The sequence below is a fragment of the Anopheles gambiae genome, chromosome 3 (assembly GCF_943734735.2).
Source record: "Anopheles gambiae chromosome 3, idAnoGambNW_F1_1, whole genome shotgun sequence".
Classification (NCBI taxonomy): Eukaryota; Metazoa; Arthropoda; class Insecta; order Diptera; family Culicidae; genus Anopheles; species Anopheles gambiae.
Genome location: NC_064602.1, coordinates 1,666,216 through 1,689,695, shown reverse-complemented (window position 1 = coordinate 1,689,695; position 23,480 = coordinate 1,666,216). Strand labels below are relative to the sequence as shown.

Genomic DNA, 23,480 nt, shown 5'->3' with positions numbered 1-23,480 from the left:
TCTCCCATGTGGAAAGCTAAGACCGCGCGCAAACGTCTTGGCGCAAAGCAGCTACGGGCGTACAATGAATACAGCCAAGACATGGAAAACGGCCACATGCTGATTGTTTTACGAACAGCTAAGCGAGGCCTCACGCCGTGCGTTAAGTGATAATGTCCAATTAGCATTTCATGATTGCACTTTAATCGGAAGGTGTGCAAAGGCAGGGTGTGGTTGTGGAGTTTCGTTGGATGTCGGACTGAGGATTAGAAGTTTATGCAAGCCGCTTTCACTGTGATGGGTTTTTAAAAAGAGCATTTGATTTGCTATTATACAATTATTTAATTCGGACCTTTATTTTCATCGCCCAGAAAGTGGTCATCAAACACACACCTTAATGCATTATTATGCTATTCGCTACCCCTTTGGCGAGGGGGTCATAAAAATGAATGACTTTTTCCCATTTCTTCGTGTTCAAAAAAATAAAAATAAATCCTCCGTTCATAAAGATAAGATAGCGAATGCACTCCACACGATATTAATCACATCAATGCGAGGTGAGCTAAGACGTTAAGACGCGCTTCCGTTTGAAAACGAAGGCTGGTCGAATGCAGTGCATAAAGCATGTTTAGATTTAGCCGTCTGATAATTTCTCACACAACCAGCTTATCTCACACAGCCGTGGCTCTAAGCCTATTAACAGCTGACCACTGTGGTAGTGGTGGTGCTGCTGGTGCTAGTCGCTATCAACTCCAGCTCCCTAAAAATAAATAGTTCGCTCCCAATGGCATTTGTTTGGGTTGGCACACTGAGCGGGTTTATCTAGCGTGCGCATTATAGCGCTTTTTATGTTGCGTTTTAATCCGCGCATGAATCATTCATCATTCATCAACGCCTGCGAGCGGCGAACTTATCATAATCATAGGCCAGTGTTTTAGGGTTCGTTTTTGGCTGTGACAGTGGCTTTATTGTTGAGCAGGAGAGCTCTCTGTTTCATGAAAATGGTCCATAATAACAAACACGAAGCTCGGAGTTTGCGTTTAATCTCGTTGAGGTGTTATACGTATTTAGATAGAGGCATTTATCATGGCTTTTAATAGGCTTCGTCTCTTATCAAATGTTTGTTTCTTTAAATGCTGAAAAGAGTAAAGCAAAACCCTCATTAGAGCTCCTTTTATTTTATTAAAATCAACCCCAAAAGATGTCAACACAGACCAAGCTCCATATATCAAGGAAAAGAAAGGTTTGCTCTCAAGTCTCATCAAAACTTTTACCCGAAATCAAGATGCAAAACAGAAAATTCACCCAGAAACAGCAAAGCCTATCCCTTCCTGGCTTGGGAGGGCATTGCCTTATAATACGAACTGCGAACTGCATAATCGTCCCTTCGTCTTCATCACCACCCACCCCGCCTCCTGTCCCGCCACCCGAAAAAACGACGCGCTCGCACGTAATTAAATTTATGTTAAACAGCTCTCCCCGCCAAACGCGAGCCTTCGCGTCCTACCGCGTAATCTAGAACATAAGTTTTCCCCAGCCCTTTTCCCCCGCTTCGCCGCTCCACGCTCTCTGTACTTCATCGCACCATTCCGGATCGGTGGCATTCGCGTGCGATGGAAGATAAAAGAAATTAAACAATTCATCACCACAAAAGCCTACGGGGCGGGCTGGCGATCCGAGGGGCCTGGCGCAGAATGCATGGTAGAAATGGGGCAGTGGAAGAAATGGATGAACGAATGAGTTACCGACCCACCCACAATATCACTCTCACTCTCTCTCTCTCTCCAGGAACGTCCATTACCTCCGCACCCACACAGCACGCGGCACGCAGCTTGAGTCATTCAGTTGAGTGAAAGTAAACGCCATTAAAATAATGAAACAGGGCATTCTGGGTGCGATAAGGCGCAGGGAACGACGGTCCTTTCCTTCCCTTCCTCCTTGCCTCTTTTCCCCTTCAGCAATCAGCTCCCTCCCATCCTGAAGCTGATCCTTCATTTGGCACGAATCACGTGTTGCGAGCGCGGAAGGAATCCAAAAGGGAAGTGAATCGAAAATTAAAGTTTTCCATTTGGCGGCAGCCACAGCGTCTTGTCGGTCAGCCTGGGTGAAGGTTCGTCCACGACGATGGAGGACGAAGGAGAAGGGGTGCCGGCGTGGGGAAATGAATTTCCCAGGTGTCACGAAGAAACGCGTCCGAAATTGTACCATGCGTCTCCATCCAAGCGCACCAACCAAGGTAGGTTGGCACTGCGGTGTACCGAGCCCTGTCGTGGGAACGTTAGCGTTGGTTTCCAGTTAACCTGAAACGGAGGGGGAGAGAGGGGTCAGGGAAACCACTGACCAGCGTTCTCCATCATTCGCGTCGGCCACCATCACCACCACACCCAGCAGGTTCGGTGTTTTGTGGGCACAATTTGTCGCAATTCAATTAGAAGTGGAGCACGGCCGTTCCACCCACCCAATGTGGAGGTGAGAGTTTCCACAAGAGCTTTAATCTTGCGATTTGCATGCGTTCCTTTTCGCCCTTCCGACCCGGAGCCGCTCCTCCGATCATCTCCTTAAATGCAGTATCATTTAATTAGCCTAATTATGCGTCAATCCCTTCGCTTACATCGCTTCATCCACCCACAAACTCATCATTTGTGTGAGGGGGTGGGGGGAGGGCGATGATGGGGGATGGCGACCATGGGCCATCCTTTCCTTGGTGTGGTTTTTCACCGGGTGATGGGTGGCTCAAGGTGTCACGAATCGTTTCATACACGGAAACCGCATCATTTCGCGGTCCCTGGAGCATAACGGGCGTGATTGGTTTTCGGTGGTTTGGGTTGAGTTGGCACACGTATGATGCGTGGAGGAAAGAGACGCTAATCCGGGTTAGTGGGAAATAGGTTCATTCGGACAAAATGTGATAAAAAATGTTACAACAAGCTCATAACTTACAGTGTAAAGTAGAAAAGATCAATGGTTTGAATTGATTAAATAGAAGGTTTTTGTAAATCTTTGATTTTGTTGTGCTTTTTCCCCTCAATATGCTTCATATACTCGAAAAGCTGTTTCAATCCTGTTAGATGAACTGATTCAACGATTTTTTTTTCCATTTGCAATTTCACCTTTTGTGACTTTTCCTGAATTAAAACTCATAAAACTATAGGAACCATCGCTCTAGTTCTATATTTTTATTTAGCCAGCTCTTGTTCTATTCCATACAATGCTCCAAATGCTTAATTTACTCTCCAATACGGTTTCCCCTTCGCTGTGCGCAAAATTTACCCTTTCCCGCACCCACCACAGTCACATCAGATGCAGTAATTAGGTGAAAGTTTTCCTACCCAAAAAGCGGAGCGGAGGTAACACCCGGGATACCATTTTCCACCATGAATAAATCCACCACTAACCCACGGCACACTCCACACCCACACACACACCCGAACAGCTTGTAATTATTCAATGAAACAAAATTAGAACATCAATGGTATTATGGCGAAATGGAAAATGCAAACTATGCGTGGGACAGGGCTCAGGCAGGAGCTGAACGGGGAAGAGGGAAAGAAGGGAAGCTGTTGAATTGATTTCAACCGAAATGGAAAGGCGTTGCAATGCGTTGCGGGGTGGAGAAGTGGAGCAGCTAGTTTGCGACTAAATTATGGCGAAATGCGTCGGTTGGGATTTTCCCGGAAGCATGTCAAAGAGGGAGCGGGGCGGATGGTGGAACAGGGACACGGTTGGCGGTGGATTTGTTGCACCGAATAACAATCAATTATGGAATGGTATGTGATTAATAGCGCATGGTATCAATTAAGAGCCACTAGTCTCTAATTGTGACGAAACCGGTAGAGTTAGTTCGGGCGAAGAGTAGTGGTAGGAGTGCGCGGACGTGAGGCCGGGCGGGAGAGCGGCCGGGATAATAATCTGCGCACCTGGTTGTGGTATTCTTTCGCTGCATAATTGAGCAAACACGGTTTATGTTGCCAGTTGCCAGGACAGCGAGCGCTAATGAGATGCCACACGGATTGTTGGCTGGGTGCGCGGTTGCGGTTTCGATTAGATTAGTTGCATTTTCTCTCGTTTCTCTACTAAAAAATAACAGCCCCTAACACCCAATTGGGGCCGAAGGGTGGAGAGTGTAACAACAGTAGAGAATAGAGCGGAGAATGGTTCCAATTTTTAACTTTACCACACCTTATCACATGCTTCACTCGATGTATGATTTTAATTAATCGCGTTATTATTCCTTCCCGGTGATTGGTAGCGCTGGCTGGCTGGCTGGCTGGCAACAAAACACCATCTCCGAGTTCATGATCTCACACACCACCACCTCCCTTACCACCTCCCGCAAAAGGGGTGGTTTTGCATCTAGGCTCCATTATTCGCACCGAAAACCAAAATGGCAGAAAACCATAATCAAGCACCTGCGCAAGAGGGAATTATTAATTAAATTTAATTACTATTTTAGCTAATGAAAAATCCCCTCCCCCCGCCCACGTGGGCTTACGCGGTGTGCGCGCGGATTTCCGCCCACCACCCGCTGTCATGGTGCAAAACGACCATGCAAAACCCGCGGGCTGGGAGCTGATTGGGGTTTGTGCAGCAGTAGCACTTGTGCAGTACTGCTACTACTACTACTACTTGTGTGCGCCAAGCGCAAGAATATAGCGCCCGATATGATTGACATGAGCGGAGGTGTGCGAGAAGCAGGATGGTAGAACCATGCACCCTTCCTTGCTCGCCGTGCCCCTGTGTGTTTTTATTCAAATATTTATTTTTCATTCATTAACTTTTGCTGCCAGGCACGGTGGCGCGGTGGGCAATGGAATGGACGGCGTCGGTAGGCTTACTGACTGCCTGGCGGTTATGCTGCTGTTGCTGCTGTTGGGTGCATGTTACTGCCAGCCAGTAGTACCTGGTACTACAACCAAGGGGATGTGACGTTAGTGCCGTTGCGCCCGGCTCGGCTCGGCTCGGTTGGCTGGGGCTCTCGCTTGTAAAATACGCTAATGAAAGAGTGGAGGTATTTTTCATGGCTTCATTCATTATACCGTTCATTAGTGATAAGGGTTATTAGCAATTTGGCTTAAAATGTTTTGCACAGTGTCGCCGCACACATAATGCCCGGGATGGTGGGCAGCGGTGGTGCTGATACTTAAGCCGCCCGTTGGTTGCGGGCGCTTGAGCGTTTGTTTTTGTGCAAATGCTATTTATTAAAAATAATTGGATTGCTTGCACAAGTTTTTGAAGGAGGACACACACACTCCTGGCAAAGTGTGTGTGTGTGTGAAGGAACGTGGATGGGAAGAGCTCGCAGGATGGCACATATATCGTTCCACATATCTCATTACATGTTTGCGAACGGTTGGTGTACATTATTACTTGACAAAAGACTGACGCTTAACTGCTTATTATTAGCTTTTTCTAACTATGTAAAAAAGGCACAACAATTTGATTAATTTGAAAAAACCGCTTAAAAATTAATGCTCTCAAGATATTCCACTCCATAACGCGATTCGCCTCGAGCTGATCGATTGTGCAGAAGAATGAAATAAGGGTCTACGATCGCTCTGATCTCTTCCAGCGATGTTAGTTGCCGCCGCTGCTCCTCTCCACCACCGTTTTTCAAAGAACGATGAGCATAATTATTTAAATGGCCATCCCTATCCGAGCGCTCTAGTAGAAGATACCAACAAAAACTTTTAGCAATGCTTGTTGCATTTTATGTGTCGTTTTCATTCCTTTGCACCGTCGCCGCCGCCGAAGAAGAAGAAGATGCTGCTGCTGCTGCACAGCTACAGTGCAAAGTGTGGAGACCGTCTGCCTAGAGGGTCCGTTCCATCATCAAACGCATCCCAACCTCCAGCACAGAGCTTCAACCCGACCGCCGGTCTTCGCCGGCACGGCGGGACCCAAAACCAGAAAGCAGAATGTATAAAATTTCCATTCTGCACCAATGTCTTATCTTAATTATGATCATTGGTATAATTAAATGTGCCTTTTGCCTTTGATGTTTGCCCTTTCGGGCATTCGGCGGGTGAGGCAGGGGAGGTATTTCGCTACGGCAAAACGGCTGTCGCCAATCCGCACGGGGGAAACTCGAGAGCGCCTCCCCGCACCCGTGCTTGGGGAAGAGTCGGAGCCGGTCAAGGGCGGCAATCCATAAAACCCACGAGCACGGGAATGCACAGCTCCACAGCGCGCAAAAGGGTGTGCGCTCGCTCATCTATTAAACGGGCTCATTAAAGTGGCGCGGTAGGAAGACGAAGGTTTCGAGAGCATTCCTAGAACTCTTCGAGGGGGCTTGGACGCTCACGCTCAGCTAATAATGAGCAGCGACGGAGTGGGGAGGTGGGAAAGGTATTAGTGGAAAAAATGCCTTAACAAACCACATTATTATGTGAAGCTCTCAATCACGGAAAAAGCAATAAGGGAATTGGGGGAAAAAAACATAAGCAAAAAGAAAAGGAACATATTGAAGGAAACATTTTCTACAAAACTGCCCCAAAAAAGCGAATGAAATGTTTCCAAATGATGAAGTTTCCCTGCTTATGCTAATTTTACCTACATAATACCTTGTTCATCTTAGCACAATTTCTTCAACAGCTCATTAAAACGAATCCAATCAATCGTGTCACTGACATATGAGCTCCTCTATTAACCGCGAGCAAGGAAAGCGAGGAAGCACACACACAAAAAAACATGTGACCACAACCAAAATAAACACAACACGATTCCCACCCACCTACTTCCTCAATGGGAAAGAAACTAGCAAAAGGAACACACACCTAGACGAGTCGGAGAGAAATTCAAATTCACTCACATACACACACGCACGTAGACACCCAGGCAAACCCATTAAAACGATCGTTTCAATTAGCGGCCAAAACTCTCGGCATCGTTAGGTTAATTATCGCCCGCGGGTTCGATCAAAGCGCGATCGCTTCGTGATAGTTTTGCTCACGCTCTTGCTCTCCCCCCGTCTGTGTCTGCTCATCGGCCACCCGTCCACTCCCCCCACTCTACCAAGACGAATTCGGATCGGTAGCCCAGTCATTCCGAGGAAATGACAGGGAACGGAATTACTAGACCAGCAGCCCACCCCACATCCATGGGACCGATTTTTGGGAACGGAGACAGAGAGTAACACCGCCCCAACGCCATCGACCGGTAAAACTCCAACGTAATGATCCCTAATGAGAAAATCAATTATCTACCCGCCTGGTCCTCTCCTGAAGGGTGATTCCGGAGATTGGTTCCTCTCCTCCTCCTCTTTGGAATAGCTCCACAGCTCCACAGGAACCAAGAATAGTTGTCATCCACGTGTAGCTTCACGCTCCATACCCCCTCTCAAACACTGCTCGTTACGCCCTCTCCTCCTCCTCTTCCCTTCATCGCCCACCACGGGGTGAAAGTGCCAACGAAGAACTTCCAAAACCGAATCGATATTCAAATCTCGCATCATGCTGTTTAACAACCGTTCTTCACGCTGTGATCCCGATACCCGCCCTCAGCATAGAGGCAGAATGGAAACCAATAATACTCCGGGTCCGGGGTCCGGGTCACCCACAAAGCCCCCACCCACACCTTTGCGAAGGGACAATGGGAAGGGAGGGGAAGCAAAAAAACACACCCGGGAGGGGTGGGAATGACGATGAGGCAAGCGGACCGATTCGTACCAGAAATAGGCGAGTGTGAGCTCCAAAAAATGCCAAGCTGTGTAAACCGAGGAGGAGCAGCTGGTCGGACGGGGAGGAGGTTCAGTTTCAAGAGCATAGTCATAATGACTTGTTCCGTTACCACACCGCACGGTACGCATTCCCCCTTAAGTGTTTCGTTTGAGAGTTTTTCGGGGTTTTTTCCCTGTTTGTTCAGAAGTGGACAAACTATTCCAAGTATTTTAATATAGAGCCATGCCGGATGAATGTTTGAGAGTTTTGCTTACAGTTTGGGTTCGAATTAAACACGGAAATGTCTTGCAAAACGTGAAGTTGGCTTAGAATTAGACTGTTTTGTTTATTTTGCATGGTGTTTTTTAACACCTCAAACCATAATACCAATTGCTTCTAATGTTCCACCAATAAACAGTTGCAACTGGTTGCAGTATATTTTCTCCTCCCAATCGAAGATCCTCGAACTGGTCCATCAAACCAGTTACCAAAACAACTACCGATAGACTAATTGATTGGACAACCCCACAATTCCCTGTATATGCTCTATCTCTTCGCCGAGGTTGAGGGAAAATCGATCTGCAATATCCTTCGACCCTGGCCCGAGTAAGCCTGGCCGCCGGTGATAATCAACAGGAGAGCATCGGGCTCACACAGTAAACTTCCAAAGTACCCGTGACCCGTTCCTGTATCTTGCCCATCAGGGCCCTGCGCTGACCCTACGCTGTTGGATGATTGGAGCAGGCGAAAAAGTTATCTCCAGCTTCCGCATTCACCCGGGAACCCATCCCCCGCACAGGGGAAACATAAACGAAGGCTTATGACTCCTGCAGTTCGGAATACGGAAAGCATCCCAAACATTGCAGCCCCACTTACACACATACATCATCAGACGCTGGGATCGGTTATCTTTACGGCTGGACAGTGAGCTCTGCACTCGAGAGCGCACACATACAGAGCGCAATCCTCACGGTGGACGTTAGAGCTGGAGCGTTGGAGCTGGAGTTTCTGCGCTCCGAGCGAAGGGATCCACGTTCTTGGGCAATCTCAACCCGGAAAGGGGAGTCTCGTGCGGATTCCCTGGGCTATAATGGCTTCTGCCAAGTCATCTATTTAATTGACAGATGAACATAACCTTTTATCGTACCAGTCATCGACACACAATACCGTACGTACAAATACACACATCCAACGGTGTGTGTGTGTGTGAGAGCGCGTGCTTTCCTTGCCGTGTTGCCCTTTTTCACGGCGTGAGTGACCGGTGAACAACAAAAAACAACCTAAAAACAGTGCCATCGGCCAATGTCCGCACTTTTGGCATCCTTTTTTTTCGGATCAGACGAGGTTTGTTTGGCCGGGCTGTATCTCTTTATGTGATGGTTGGATTTCCTTGTTCATCTGTTACGGAGAAGATAGATAGGAAGAGTGTGCCTTTTTTTCGGTAGACATTGAGGGTACGTGTATGATTTGACACATTCCAGACATGCAGACGCCGGTAATGGAATGATCAAAATAATTTCATAAAATGATACATTACAAATTGAAGGAGATAAACAATAAAAGTGAAATAATATGTAAGAAAATTGTAAAAAATGTATATTTAGAAGCTTTTGAACATTTCTGATTAATGACAGTGAAAATGGTTTTATCTGAAGTTTGACGAAGTTTGTGTAAACCCTTATCTCGATTGAACTACGTGGAGGAAAATTTGCATTTCCTCAAAGTTCTGAGAGTTTCCCTGCCGGCAACGGGTGTCATAGTTGATGATGATGATGATGATGATGGTGGCGATAAAGCAAATGCAAACAGATAATAACAGGATCATTCCCTCGTTGCCATTGACGGATCGAACGAAGAAAAAATGTCCCCGACCAACTTCCTACCAACCACTCACCGCGCTTCACCCCGAAAAGGTAACGGACAGATTTTTCCCTTGTTAAACTTTTTAATTGATATTTTGTTATTTTATTCCCATCGTCACCACCACCCGGCCGACGCGAAGAGCACGAACACGATCGATAATCGATCTCGGGGGGGGGGGGGGGGGGGGGGCAAGGGGAAACTGCTCCGGGAGTGGAAAAGGCTACGTCGACAAGAAGAGATGCCGTTATCGTACGAATCAAATCATTAAAATTGACATTTCAATACCGGAGTTTTCTGTGGAAAGTGGAACGCTCGCCTGATGAACGTTGGATCGAAAGAGAGAAAAGGAGAAGGGTAAAGTGTTGCTGTTCACCATGGCAAAGAATGCAAGTGGTGGGAAAAACACATTGGAAAAGCCCATCACTTTTCTCTCGTTTTGGGGGGAGTGTGGGAGGAGTGAGAGAGAGGAAAGGAAAAAATTGAACACAAATTGCATTCCAAAAGCAATACTGCACAAAATTGATGATGAATGAATTCGACGCAAAAAGGAAAGCAAGGGAGGAAGAGAAGAAATGAAGAAGCAAACGGTCGATGATACGGTGAGTCCTGTGGTCAGCACAGTGAAACTGTTGGGTGGTGCCGTAAAAAATACACGAAAAAGGACACGAAACTGCCGGGAGAGTGTAAACTTTCTAATTAATGAAGTTTTCCCAGCAGAATCTCTCTCGCCCCTGGGGGGACATGTTTTGGCATGCAAATTTGACTAACACAGACCCCCCCCCACCGTTCAATGTGTTCGAATGCACAGCACCTGCTGTTGTGGATCGGGGTCGTTTCGAGTTTAGAGACATTTTCTTGCACTTTCACGCTCGTTTTGTTCCGTTTTTCTGTGTATGACATCCTCCTGCACATCGTTTGCTTTTGTGTGTGTGTGTTGATAAAACGCATCCTCACTTTACACAGAACGCAGCGAGCACTACCTGGGTACCCTCTGTCTCGTACATCCAACACGTAAATCGATGCGAAGCGATGTTGACAGCGATAGGACTGTGATGGTGGTGGTGGGCTGTACAGCATTCCGTAAACCGTCACATTGCACCACGCGGCACGAACAATAATGCGCTCGTTTTGCGCGCGTTTTCAGACGCTTTCTGTCATCTCCTCATCGCTCTTCTTCCACCCCACGAAATCCACCCTTAACGCGCGTCGCAACAGACAAAGATCCCCCTCCCTCCCCTGTCACTGTCACTCACCACCACCACCACCACCACAATTGCGCCCGTGAATTGCGCGATGCGGATGCATTGTCATAAAACAATGCCATGAATTTTGCTAATTAAATTCAAATAAGAACATCATAATGATGGAATTAATTAAAATAAATAGCGCACGAGATGAGGCAAATGCTATTCATACGCACGCCAGGCCGGGCGCGGGAAATTCTAGCAGGGCAGGCAGAAAATTAATAGCATGCCTTTCAGCGCCATCACTCTCCCTACCGAACACCGTCATCTCTCGTGACAAACCCTCCGAGCCACCCGAGTGGCATCACGAACGACCAGGTGTGTGTGTGTATGTGAAGAGGAGGGAGCATTTTGGGCCCGGACCGCCGGTGGTAACGAACGAACGACGACCACGGGACGACGAAGATGAAGACCTTTCGTCTCGGAATGATGAGCCGGCATCGTTTAAGGGCACGCTTACACGATGGTTCGGCCCTCAGCCACAGCATCTTCCGTTCTCTTGGTGTATGTGTGTGTGTGTCTTTCCATCTTGGTGAAGGCGGCTGCATTACGTTCAACCCGGACAGCAAAGGGCTCCGGTCCGGCAAAAGGGAGATTGATTTCTTCACAAATTGCCATAAAATTTGCGCTCCCTCGCGCTTAAAACGCAAGTGTAAACAACGAAAGCACGCGGTAACGTAATCCACAGTTCGAAGCTCATCGGTGCCTCACCCAGCACGAACGGTGTTTGGAAGATGATAAGATTTTTGTGCATTTTTGTTGTGCTTTCGATTGCCGGCTCCGCTGACTCTTTCAAGGGCGTGGGAGAGTGTGGCCTTTCTACCGATAACGGGCAAAGGGGGGGTGGAATGGATAACACTCTTCTTCGCTTTGCAGTGTTTAATGCACGTGTCGGCAATTCGGTCAATTTCAATGAAGAAGGTTAAATGTTTCATTTTCCACCAATTTTTGCATTCTTTTCGGGTTGTTTGGGATGGTTGGGGATGAAAAGAAGCTGAAAATACAATGGTGGGTTTGATCATTTTGATTTTCTGGATATTATGGTGTAATAAATCAGACCAAACACAAGCGAAAACTCGATACTCTTTTATGTTTGTATGACAATCGATACTATAATTTGAATAACAAAACCACCCAAGCGAATTACCATAAAATGAGTTAATAATAATATTTTAAAGGCACTCATAATTTGCGTGGAGTTATTTTTGAAGTTTAGACCCAAAATTAAAAGCACCTTTCTTCGACTTTTACTCACGACGATATAGAATTGAACGATCGCCAATCGGTACCTCGGAACGCCGAGCTCGAGCTACATGCCGACATTCCAATCCGCTCGACCTTTGGGCGAAGCGGACCTCCATCACCCCATCATTTTCTCACGCCTTAAGCGATGGTTTGCTTCCTGCAAAGCCTCCCCAAAACCCTGGCATCGCGCGCTTATCGCAACTCATGCATCTCGGAGCGGGCAAAGCCGTTACAGCAGGCGTGCATTTCGGTGCGATTCGGTGCTGCATCTTCACATTGCTTATGCTCCAGTTTTATGACGGACGGAGACGGCCGCTCTTCCAGGCCGCATGTGGGGAATGGTCCTTCCACTTCGGGGCCGGCACTCCGGTGAGGTGTAAGTGAGTGTAAAGTTGGGCCCATTTCGGACCATGCGCGATTGATCGGTAATTTTCTTTGTGGCGTTCTCTGCAGAACAAGCCCCCGAGCGGGTCAGATTGTTGCTGTTACGATGCGGTTCTTGTGCTTTTCTGCTTGGAGCGCTGTACCCAGGTCCTGGCGTTCGCTAACGTGGAGGGGTTATTTTCGTAAATACCCCAAGCAGCGGGTCCGGGGTGTATTGAATAATCGTTTTCGCTTTTTTTGCTGTTGTTCTTATTGTTATTGTTGTTGTCGGTCGAACATGGCACCCGCGGGGATTTGAGGGCATACTGCCACGCTCAACGTTGCTCCGGAGTTGAGGCGATGCATCGATTATTCGGCAGAAGGGTTTTGAGAGAAATGGGAAGGTACCAAATTGCTCTAGACCCTCGAGGGATCATCGACGGACCGGTTGGTTGTTGGTTGCACCAAATTGCAGCTGGCTTGCACCGTTCCGAGTTAGGCTCTGTCGCAAGGGGTAGTTTATTGGGGCAACTTCGAGCGCTCTGCATACTTTCCATCAATTTAATCAATATTGAAACAATAAATTTTCATAAATCATTCTCCTGCACTTATTTATCAACGTCAGGTGCGATTGTTTGTTTATTTTACGATCAGAAACATTTATTTTTGTGAAATAATGTTCACTGGACTTACTCTGAAATAGGTTTTACACAATCAAAAATCCACAAGCTTTGAATGTTTGAGTAATAAGGACCAAAAGTATGCAAAATAAACTGCCACAAACAAAACTGCAAGGCTATAGAGTTGTTATATTTTAATGGAAAAGCTCTTGCGTATTAAAACGATAGCATGAAACACCAACCACGACCACGGAATTAAAACAACAACCTTCCTCCTATGGTTGCACATATCTAGCGAGAAAAGCTTCCAGTTTGATGTTTTCATCTTCACGCGATAGCCTTCAGCCGCACCAGCCTGCATATAAATCACTCTCAACGCCCCCACACGACTGATCAGCATTACTCATCGAACTTCACTTCACTGTTGTACAGCATTGGCCAGCAATCCGATTAGTGTAACCCCCCCCCCCCCCCCCCCCCCTTCGGTACTGCTGCTGCGGACCCAACAAATCCCGGTGCAATTTCGCACGAAGCACCAAGCACCGGAGTGCCAGCTAAAGCCAATAAATTTTGCCTTCTTCCAAAGCCCTGTTGGCGCGAAACGAAGCTGCGGAGTTTTACACCCCTAACGAGGAACCGAACCACGATCCTCGTTCTAAATCGTTCAAACTCTCTGCCCCGTGGAGCGTCTCACACACCGCGGAACGGTCGAAATCTATAATTTTATGATGATCTATAAAATTTATTGGTCTTATCTCGCGTGGTCAGCCGAGAGCTCTTGGGTACGGTCAAGGAAGCCCGCCGGAAGATGTGACGTGAGAAGCTGTCGGCAGCCAGCCAGGCATCGAGCCGGCCAACACCACACCGGTACACAATGACATATCCGTAAAACGGTGCATCTCTCTTGTGATTTTTCCTCCTCTTTTTGTTTTAACGATCCTTGCAGTAACAACGCGCTGGACGGGTTTGAAGGGATTTGGATCGTTCATCCCGTTGCAGCACTGCCCGTTGCTGAGCCCACAGGACCAGCGCGCGCGTTTTGTTTATGTAGCGGATTTCACTCCAAAAAAACCACAAACGAGCTGAACGACCGACCAAGAACGCTTTGGTGTGTGTGGTCACCTACCGAGGTGCATGGTGTTAGCGATGGTGTTACGGCCCTTTTTTGTGTTTACTGGCTCGAGGCCGTCAAGCTGCCAGCAAGTGCGGAAGGATTGCAAGGCCTGAACGATTGCACAATAAACTGGTGCGAAACCCGATGACAGACAGAGGGTGCGATGACGTGCACGTGAGAAGATGAGTGCAGTAAAAGACTAAATCCGGATCGTTAAATCTTGAGTCGGTGCACTGAACTTATCGTATGCAAACAAGTGTAATGAATTGAAGCGAGTGCATTTTTATGGCTCCAGCAAAACATTAAGCTGCAATGAAACATCTCCAATCGTTAGCCAGAAATGAAAACAAATCGTACGAATTGCTTTATAAGTTCAATGACCCTCGAGATTTCGCTCTGTATATCAGATTGAATGCACTCAAACTGAAAATAATAGTGAGAAACAGCTCTTATCAAACATCTCTCCAAGGATTCATCAGGCCGTCTAGAACACGATGTCAACGCACAGATCGATCACCACCGAATCACTCTCTAGCGTGTTGTCATAATCTCCAAGCAGTGTCAGTGCAGTGTGTCGAACGCTTTCCCTCGATAGTTATCGAATGTCCGAGCAGGCAAGTGTATGCGTTAGTGTTTTTTTTTTTACACGACACTAAAGGTAAACCGTTTTTCTGCTGAAAACATTCCCCGTGACAGTGACGTTTGGGGCTTGTCAAGCTGACACTCACTACTCGCTGTCGAGCCCGGCTGAAAGCTTAATCTGATCTGAGCTTTCGAGCAGTGACGACCGAACGACGGCGACGACGACGAGTACAACGACGACGCTGTCGACTAGCAGTTGTCACCTTTGCGCGATATCAACCCCGTACGCCGTCAGATCATCGACGCTCCCTCCTGCCGTGCGAAAAAGACCTGCAAAAGATCGCGGCTTATCGTGGCGGCTCCTTCTTTATCGCGGCGTCTAGCTGGGGTTTTTTTTTCAGCTCGCCATGGCTTCCGCAGACAAAGCGTTGTTACCAGCGTTTGGCTCCCCGGGAATGGCAATTTGATTTGATGTTCGCTTTTAATTGCTGCCCAGTAGCCTTCACTCAGTGTCAGCGATCGCGATTGCGGTACAACCGTTGCAAGGGCACGAAAAACAACTCCTGTTCCCTGTTTTTTAATCCTTCTGTATCGAAAACGTTGTCTGGTTGGTCTTGGATTTCTATCGGATATAATTAAAGCAGCTGAAGTTGTCGTTCAACAGAGGTCACACACACAAAAAACGCATCTTTCAGGAGGAAATCGAAGAAACTGGAGCATGTCGCCTAGATCTCGATGTCTCCCACATCAAACGGCGCAATCTCCGCGCGATGCTGTCGGCTCGTCGCCCGGCTCATTTACGTCCATCTAATTAGAACGCACGCAGTGAGCTGAGAAATATGACAAAACTCGGTTACACGCTCGTTTTTGTTGTTGTTCCACCCTCAAGCCCTCGGTGCGCTTATAATGACCGAGTCGCGCAACCGCAACCACACGAATGTGTCAATTTATCTTCCCGATGGTGGCCCTCGGCGGCGGTCCAGAAAAGGGAGTTCGAACTAATTCGATCACCTTATCGATTGCTGCGGGTACACGCGGATCGCAAGACGACGGGTGGGCCGTCGCATCTTGACACGCCGCCGGAAGGATAAAAGAATGATTCGCCCCTTTTGCGCGAGTCCCGACGCGACGCGTCGCGATAATGAGCGAACGATCGAGCGAGCACCGTGCAGCAGGTTCCGACCGTTTCTCCGTTTTCCGTTCTGGAACCGGTAGGCTGGCGCGGACCACAGCCCGAGCAGTTTCCGTACAGTGCAAAATAATAATGTGTCGGTTCCGCGCTCATTAAAGTGAGAAAATCCGAGTGGATCGAGAAATTAGTGAAGTTTTCGTAAGTGAAGTGCAACCAGGGAAAGGGAGGGTTGCTGCTGGAGGGGGTGGGGGACCGAGACGAAGGATTGAAGGTGGAAATGGACACCCAAACGATGATGCGACAATTCGCACTAAAGCTGAACCTAGAGAGAAAGAACAAACAAACAAACGGATCATCAGCACACGCACGCGAAGAACCTTGGGGAACGTGGAAAATGGGGAGAGCAAGAAAAAACGCGGTCCTGTCCGGATGTCCCGAATGCGGTGAATAGCAAAATGGTTGATTGGAAGGAGATGATGCAGAGTAAAAGAAGAAAAAAAGTGGCAAGACTTTAGTTACTTAGGCATCGAAACTGACCCTCTACCGACTGACATTCTTGCGTAATTGATGAGATGCTGGACGAGGACTCCGAGAAGCTCAAGATGTACGCTAGCGCGATAATGTCTGAATGTGTCATTCAAGGCCGCACTACCATGGTTCTTCCGCTCTCTTTCACTCTCTAAGACAGTGCTGCTTTGTTCCGCAAGACAGATTTAATTAATTCATTGCATTGTATTACATTCCAGCCACTCCGGAATGTGAAGCTCATTGTGAAAATGGAATTGATTTCAGATGCACCGGCTGCGGCGGGGGAAATGGCACCGAACCAACTGCCCCAAAAGAAACCAGCCACCAACCTTCCACAAATCTCGTAAAAGTGTCAAATGAAGAACAACGCAAGCTGACAGTTTGGGCGTAAGTGTGGCCGAGCAAAAAGGCAAAAAAGGCGAAACCCAACAATCAAAGCTGCACCGAGAATCCAAACCGAGATCCAAAACAAGAAACCACAGCGCGTGCAAGTTTTGGCGCACACGGGAACGGCCAAAAACCAGCAATGTCTGGACTGGGGAGACAACAACAGCGAGCCAACAATAAAAAAGGCTCTCTTCCCAAATGCAGCATACAAACGTAAAGAGAGCGCTGCCGAAAAACGCGGCCTCGAACAGGGCCTCGGCCCGCAAGACAAACACCGGCGGTCGGAAGAAAAAGGCGGCAAAAAAGTAAACCATCGCGATTGCTGCTGCGGTGCCGTGCATTGACGGCGACGGCGAAAACCACGATTTCGTGGCCACATCGCATGCCCCCGTGCATGTGCCCCGTTCGCCGGCCGTCGCTGTAGCAAACCCGTCCTTCAGCCGAGGCCGTTCCGTGGCGGAGTTGGAAATCTTTCGTCATGAAATCTTGCGACCGAAACCCAACCGTCCTACGGGTGACGAGGGGAAAGGGGGAGGAGGGAGTGGAGGAAATCGGCCCCAAAGAAAACCCGAGCGCATAAATCAGATTTTATTTTCGTTCTGTCAACGTTGATTTATCGCCGCCACGGCCAAACCCTCGCAAGCGGGAAAAGTGAGCCGCGCGTCCTCAGACCTAGGGACCATGGTTCGGAAATGGCGGCCGGGGGTTGGGTTGGATGTGCATGTACGATGTGTTTTTTTTTTTGTCGTACTTTTTTACTTCACTCCTCCCCATCTTCTTCTCCCAACATAGAGAGAGAGAGAGTGATGATGACGATTGGGAAGGCGTGGGTGAATGTGGGATGGAAGGAAGAGCGCAACGTTTGGACGGCCATTTATAGCGATAAATGGATGGAATTCCCGGCTGGAGACAGCGTCCGGAAGAGGAGGATGGGTGGGATGGGGAGTGGCAACAAAGTGGCCGTCACGTCACCAATCCCCACAGACGGACAGACGAAACGGAAGGAAGCAAAACGACCAGACACAGACGGATGCAATTGGAAATGAAGATGGACTGCGAAGATTCGGTTCGGCAATTGGAAGGTATTGGCCTTTTTTTCTATTACATCTTGGTGTTTGAGAGTAAATTGAGGTTCTTTTTGGGGCGGGAATAGGAGTTTGGAGCGATCGAGCTATTGCATCGACACTAATCTATATTGGAGATGATCCCTAGGGAGCGAAAATTCATCAAAATGTCCACTCTTGTAGGACATCTACTCCGTTAGACATTGGATGACAGGTTCAGGTGCCCCTAACAATCATCACACAGCAAACAATACCTCCTAATAGCGATTAAATCACACTCTATCCGCCAATCAAACCTACCCAGCCACCAATTTAGATAAGCAAAGAAAGGGAACAAAAACAATCACAAACAATCAATCGCTTTCAAAAGGGTCGCTAACGACACTCCCAATGCACTCCCGTTTACATCACAACGAGTCCCACTGTCTGTCGCTCGTTGCATCTGATATCGAGGCCCCTCGGCCACGACACACATCGTCAATATTGAACTTTCTATAGCGTTCATTATCGGCTCAACACACGGAGAGCATCACGTAATCAACGCATTCGGTGGCTTTCCGCGAGCATTTCTTAATCACGTGACATTGTTCACGGGGTTGGCAGTACCTGGTCCGAACTCCCCGATTTGCCTTCAGGCCATTCATGCAGCAGCAGCAGTGATGCAGTGTGTTGGAAATTCGCGCTCACGACCCCAGCCCGGGTGGTCCACGGTCCAGGATGACCCGGAAACAACTGATCGGAGTAGATCATTAGACACTCCCAAGCGCAAAGCTGTGTTTTTTTCCTCGGCGACAAAACGGCTCGATCGTGGTATGAAGAAATCGGAATCCTCTAATGACTTACTGATTTCCTTCCCTCCGCTGATCTATGTTTGTGATGCTCTCTGTATGTGTGCATGTGTGTGTGTGTGCTATCACAACCCATCGAAAGGTCACCCAAGGGGTTAATGGCGACAGCGACGAAAGTCTTCGCGCTCAAGCCACGAAAGTCTGCTGGAAAACGAGACGAAAGATATCACATGCTCGAAGGTGGACTCGCCGTAACAACGCTCGCAGACACACGGACCCACCGATCCACCGAATGGGCAACGTTTACAATCGCACCATAATCCGAACAATTTTCGAGTTAATTATATTAGTTGCCTTTCGAAATGGCGAAGGTAAATATAATTAAAAACAAATAAAACACTGCTCAGATAATTGGAAACCATCGAATCCGGAGGAACCGGTCCGGCTCGGTCGTTCCGATGCGATTCAAGCGATGGTCAAGCAATCACCTTCTCGGCGCGATTGCGCGATTGGTACGCCATCGCCAGGGAGGGTTTTCGTAAAGTTTATCCCCATCCGTCCGTCTGGGGGACTACTACTATTCCCGATAACGAGCTACTACTACTATCCCCGGCCAGCACGGAGGGCTGAAGGAAGGCACACACAAAAAACACAGCTAGAAAACAACAACGCATGGGAAGCTTTTGCTATCCGGGACGAGAGCTGGACCAAATTTCCCAACCAGCCCTCCCATTCACTCCTCTGTGTGTGCGTGCTGCAGCATCCGAGCGGCGAGCGATTTTACAGCGGTCCAGCAGCATCGTCCGGCAGCACACTGTTGAAGAAGTGGAACCTCCGCTTTATCTCCGATGGAAAATTGGAAAATTTTGAAACAGGTTTTGAAGAACGACTCCTGATCATTAGCCAGTGTTCGGTGCGAACGTTGCGAAACGTACCTTCCATACTCGCCCCGTGTGTTTGATGGTGGGGGGGAAATTCATCAACCGTGAGCGTGCGGTGTTGGTGCGGAAATTCCACACCGGAGTTTGGGATGTGATTATGCAACCCATCTCATGCGCATCTTCATCGCACCGAGCGCTCCTGGGACACACCGAGCCCCTGCAGGATGCGATGACAGCCCCCTAAAGGTAGGACACCTAATTGGGATACGGATACCGGAGAGCGCTCGACCGTCGCTGCATTGCACACACACACACACACACAGCCACACTCAAGGTGGTCACACTGCAGCCGTCTGCGCACTATTCCCTTAAGACTGCAAAAGTTCTTCCTGCTGGATGGTCCAGTTGCTGCTGCGGCTGCTGCTCGGACATCCGTCGTCAACCGGGATGGGGGTTTGGAAGCCACATTACGCCACCGGTGCCGGTAATTATTGCTTCTACCGCCACTAACAGCCAATTATATTCGATGAAATATTGCACATTGCACCAATGGGGGGGTTACTGGCTGCCGATGGCTGCAAAAAGCGGTCTAGTTTTGCGTACCCTTAAAGTACGTTCTTTAAGCTTGGGAGTTTGTTTTTAAAAGGGATTTTCAAACCCACTGCATCATCATCATCCTCATCAAGGGGTGTTGCTGACTCAACGAGCTAATGCAAAGCTAACCTTTTCATTAATTAACACATTTGGATGCATCGGACAAACAGCAGCAGCAGCACACAAACCGCACAACCGCACAGCACTTCATCAACCTGTGGGGAGGGGGAAAAAATACCAACACAAAAGAACCATCTAATCTCTCGTCCTAATTAACGCTAATCAACGCATATTGGACTTTACACACCCATCGCTAGACAAATAAACAAAACTGCGTCACACACGGGGCACTGTGGCCACACACACACGCGCACCGAGTTCCAAGGGTAGAGGGAGGGATTAATGCCAAATGACTGCATCAGCATAGCGTGCAACAACTCTCCCCTTTCGGTGCCCTCCCTCCGTCCCGACCCTTTGCGCTTTAACGAAGCGTGTACACGTGTGTGTGTGTGTGGATGTATGTAGGGTGATGATTATTTCCTGTTCACGTACGCAATTAACGCATCGAGCGCCACCTCCAGCGCACGTTGCACCTCCTCTCCTCCTTTTGTGGATGGCTCCAGGTGCTGGTGGCCGGTGAAATGTGTTATCATTTCACTCCTAATTAAGGAATTAATTCACACGAAAGCTGTTTTATCAATGCATCCGTTGTGCGGTACACGTGTTTGGGGCGATAATTTGAGGCGCTTTTTTCTCTTGCTGGTGCGTGTGTTTTGTGCGGAGTGTTGTTAATTGTGTTAGAAATTTTATTGTTTTTTCGAAAAATACTTACACAAACAATGAGCAAATACGCACCTGAAAAAAAAGGAAAAAATATGATAAGTTGTCGCTCTATATTCAAAGTGTTGGAATATTTACGCTTCCAAAGCACAAAAGCACGATATTTGTCTAATTGTTTATTTATTCTTTAAAAAATAAAACAAAAATATGAAGCTTGATTTTCTGCCTCAATTTCGACAAATCATGCACAACTCAAAAAATGGGGAAAAAAGAACCCCGCAAAAAAACACACGCCTCCGATCTAAATCGATTTGAAAACACAATTCCCCCCGTAATGCTTCTTCCAGGTCCGGAACGGACGCTCCCGCCACCCCATCTAACCCCAACACACCTCAAAAACTAAACCAAACTAGGCGATCAAAACAATGACAACCCCGGCCGGCCGTTCACACTGCAGCAGTTGCCCCAAAAATTTAATTAAAAACTCGCAATAATCGATCGGAAAGTCCGAGGCGCGCGCGCGGCCCTCGTAGCCATAGCGAAACATTGCTTTCCTGTTTGATTGCTACAAACAATATTTATTGAAAACAGTACAAAATGGGATAGTGGGGAGGGGGCAAGGGGCGAACAAAGGGTGTAGTAGAGCTGGGAAATGAATTTACAAAAAAACGGCGTATTTTTTAACTAGCGACACCACCAATGACCACCATGATTCAATGCGCCCCAAGTGTAGACAGTCTAAGCACACGGTGCGTAGAAAGGAATCTCTCACCTACCTCGCGTGTCCCACCATTTTCTAACCCCAATAGCGGCCAAGCGTGTAGTGAGCATTAAATAATCTAACGCACATAAAAATCGTGCTTTCGGGTGTGTAGTTTAGAAAATAAAAACAGCACAACGCTCGAAGCGAGCACACACATTGGCCGAGCGATCGAGCGGCACAAAACAGCGGCACGAGGAGGGAAGGTGAGGCTAGGAAATTGAATACTGTTTCTCCCAAATGCAGCCAGCAATTTCGAAATAGATTCGTGAGCTCATGGAGAGAGGGGGGTTTCGTGGAGCCCAAGCCAGTTCCTGTTGATTGGCGACTGAAATTGTGTTTGTGGAGCATAAATATGCCTTTTTTTCCGTTCGCGGCAAAGGTGATGGCATCGAATCGAAAAATCCGGTTGTGCACCGAAAATAATTGCACAATTGACTATGCTTGTGAGGGTTTTTTGGGGTTTGTACCGTTGTTCACTTTTTCGATCGATTTTCAATGTGAGCCTTGTGTCATTTCGCGCGGCCGCCGCTCCAACACGCAGAGACACGCAAAGACGTAACCGATCGACCGACGCGCGAGTTACTTCTTCGCTTTAGCATTATTGAATTAAGAAACTGGTGGCGTAGACTGCCGGAAATTGCAGAATCATTGACACTTCCGGAAATTACGTCCCCGAGACGGCAGGTGGAAACTTTGATTCGATTATCCGTGTTAATCTGGCGTCGCACGTTGGCGTGTTAATTGAATTTCGAGTTTCCCACCCGCGAGGGGGGGGGGGGGGGTGGCGAGCCTTTCGCGCGTAAAAGAAACCACAAACTAATTACAGCCAGACCCTGAAAAGGGAACGAGTGGAACGATTTTTTTTTCACGACGACGACGACGACTACTCAAACCTCAAACGTTCCACCGCCCTCCTTCAATTTGCATGTCGGATCAATGAGAATAACATTACAAACGCGCGACCAGGTCGAAACTTAATTAAACCAATCGGTTTCAACAAAAAAACCCAACCATGCCAACGCAACGGACAACGGTTTTGCACCGAAACGTCGAGATGTATTACAGTTTCAAGCAAGCTTTTTTCGATTCGGTGTGTTTGTGCGATCATGCGGTGGGTTAGAATTTCTCTAAAAACTGTCAACTTGCACGGGGAAGCCGGTAGAGTATCTCACCGTTTAACATTCCGCCGCGGCTGAACGTGAGCTGTGTTGATTGGGTCATATTTTAATCTCCACCGCGTTCGCGTCCTTGGCACTTCTGACAGCGGGTCGTTACTCAACGTCGCCCGCACGGGGCCCGCAGTATCATGTATCGCACAGTCTGCGTTGACGGCAGCTTCAAGCAGTGCAGCAACTACTGGCCAGCCATCGTTCGGTTCGATCGGTGGTGTTAAAGAATGTATTCTCCACAAACAACGGCGCGAGGCGCGGATTTTGACGCGCATTTTCCAAAAACGGGCCCCAAGTGGTGGACGGTCCAGCAAACACACACACCCGCGGGGATCCAATCAAGCTTGGTTTCTTCCCTTTGCCGAGGCAAACGATGAACTAACCTAATCGCTTATAGAATTGACGGGCTGATTGCAAAAAGGCTTCAAGCCGGGACCGAGCCCGAAGCCGAAAAACGCACTCGCTCTCCAGGTCCAGGTTGGACGAGGTTGGTTCCCGCGTAGATTGCCACCATTGTTGCTCAGTGCACAGTACGGGTTGAAGAAACGGTCGTTTCACAAGCAAAGATCCTGCTCCACCGGCGAGGACGTGGGCTTTACGGGCAATTACGAGAACGGAACGGAACCACGTTTGATTGGTGTGACGGTTCGCGCGCGCACGTTGCAGCCGAAACGATGCAACAGAAACAATAGTTCATTTTTGGGGGGAGGTTGGTTTGGTTGGCACTGT

The 23,480-nt window shown here is 48.2% G+C and overlaps 1 protein-coding gene across 1 annotated transcript in view; it reads right to left on the bottom strand.

Annotated features, from left to right (window-relative positions):
• LOC3291599 (LIM domain transcription factor LMO4) overlaps positions 1-23,480 on the bottom strand; it is a 173,479-nt gene that overhangs the window by 95,941 nt on the left and 54,058 nt on the right. The window lies entirely within an intron of this gene.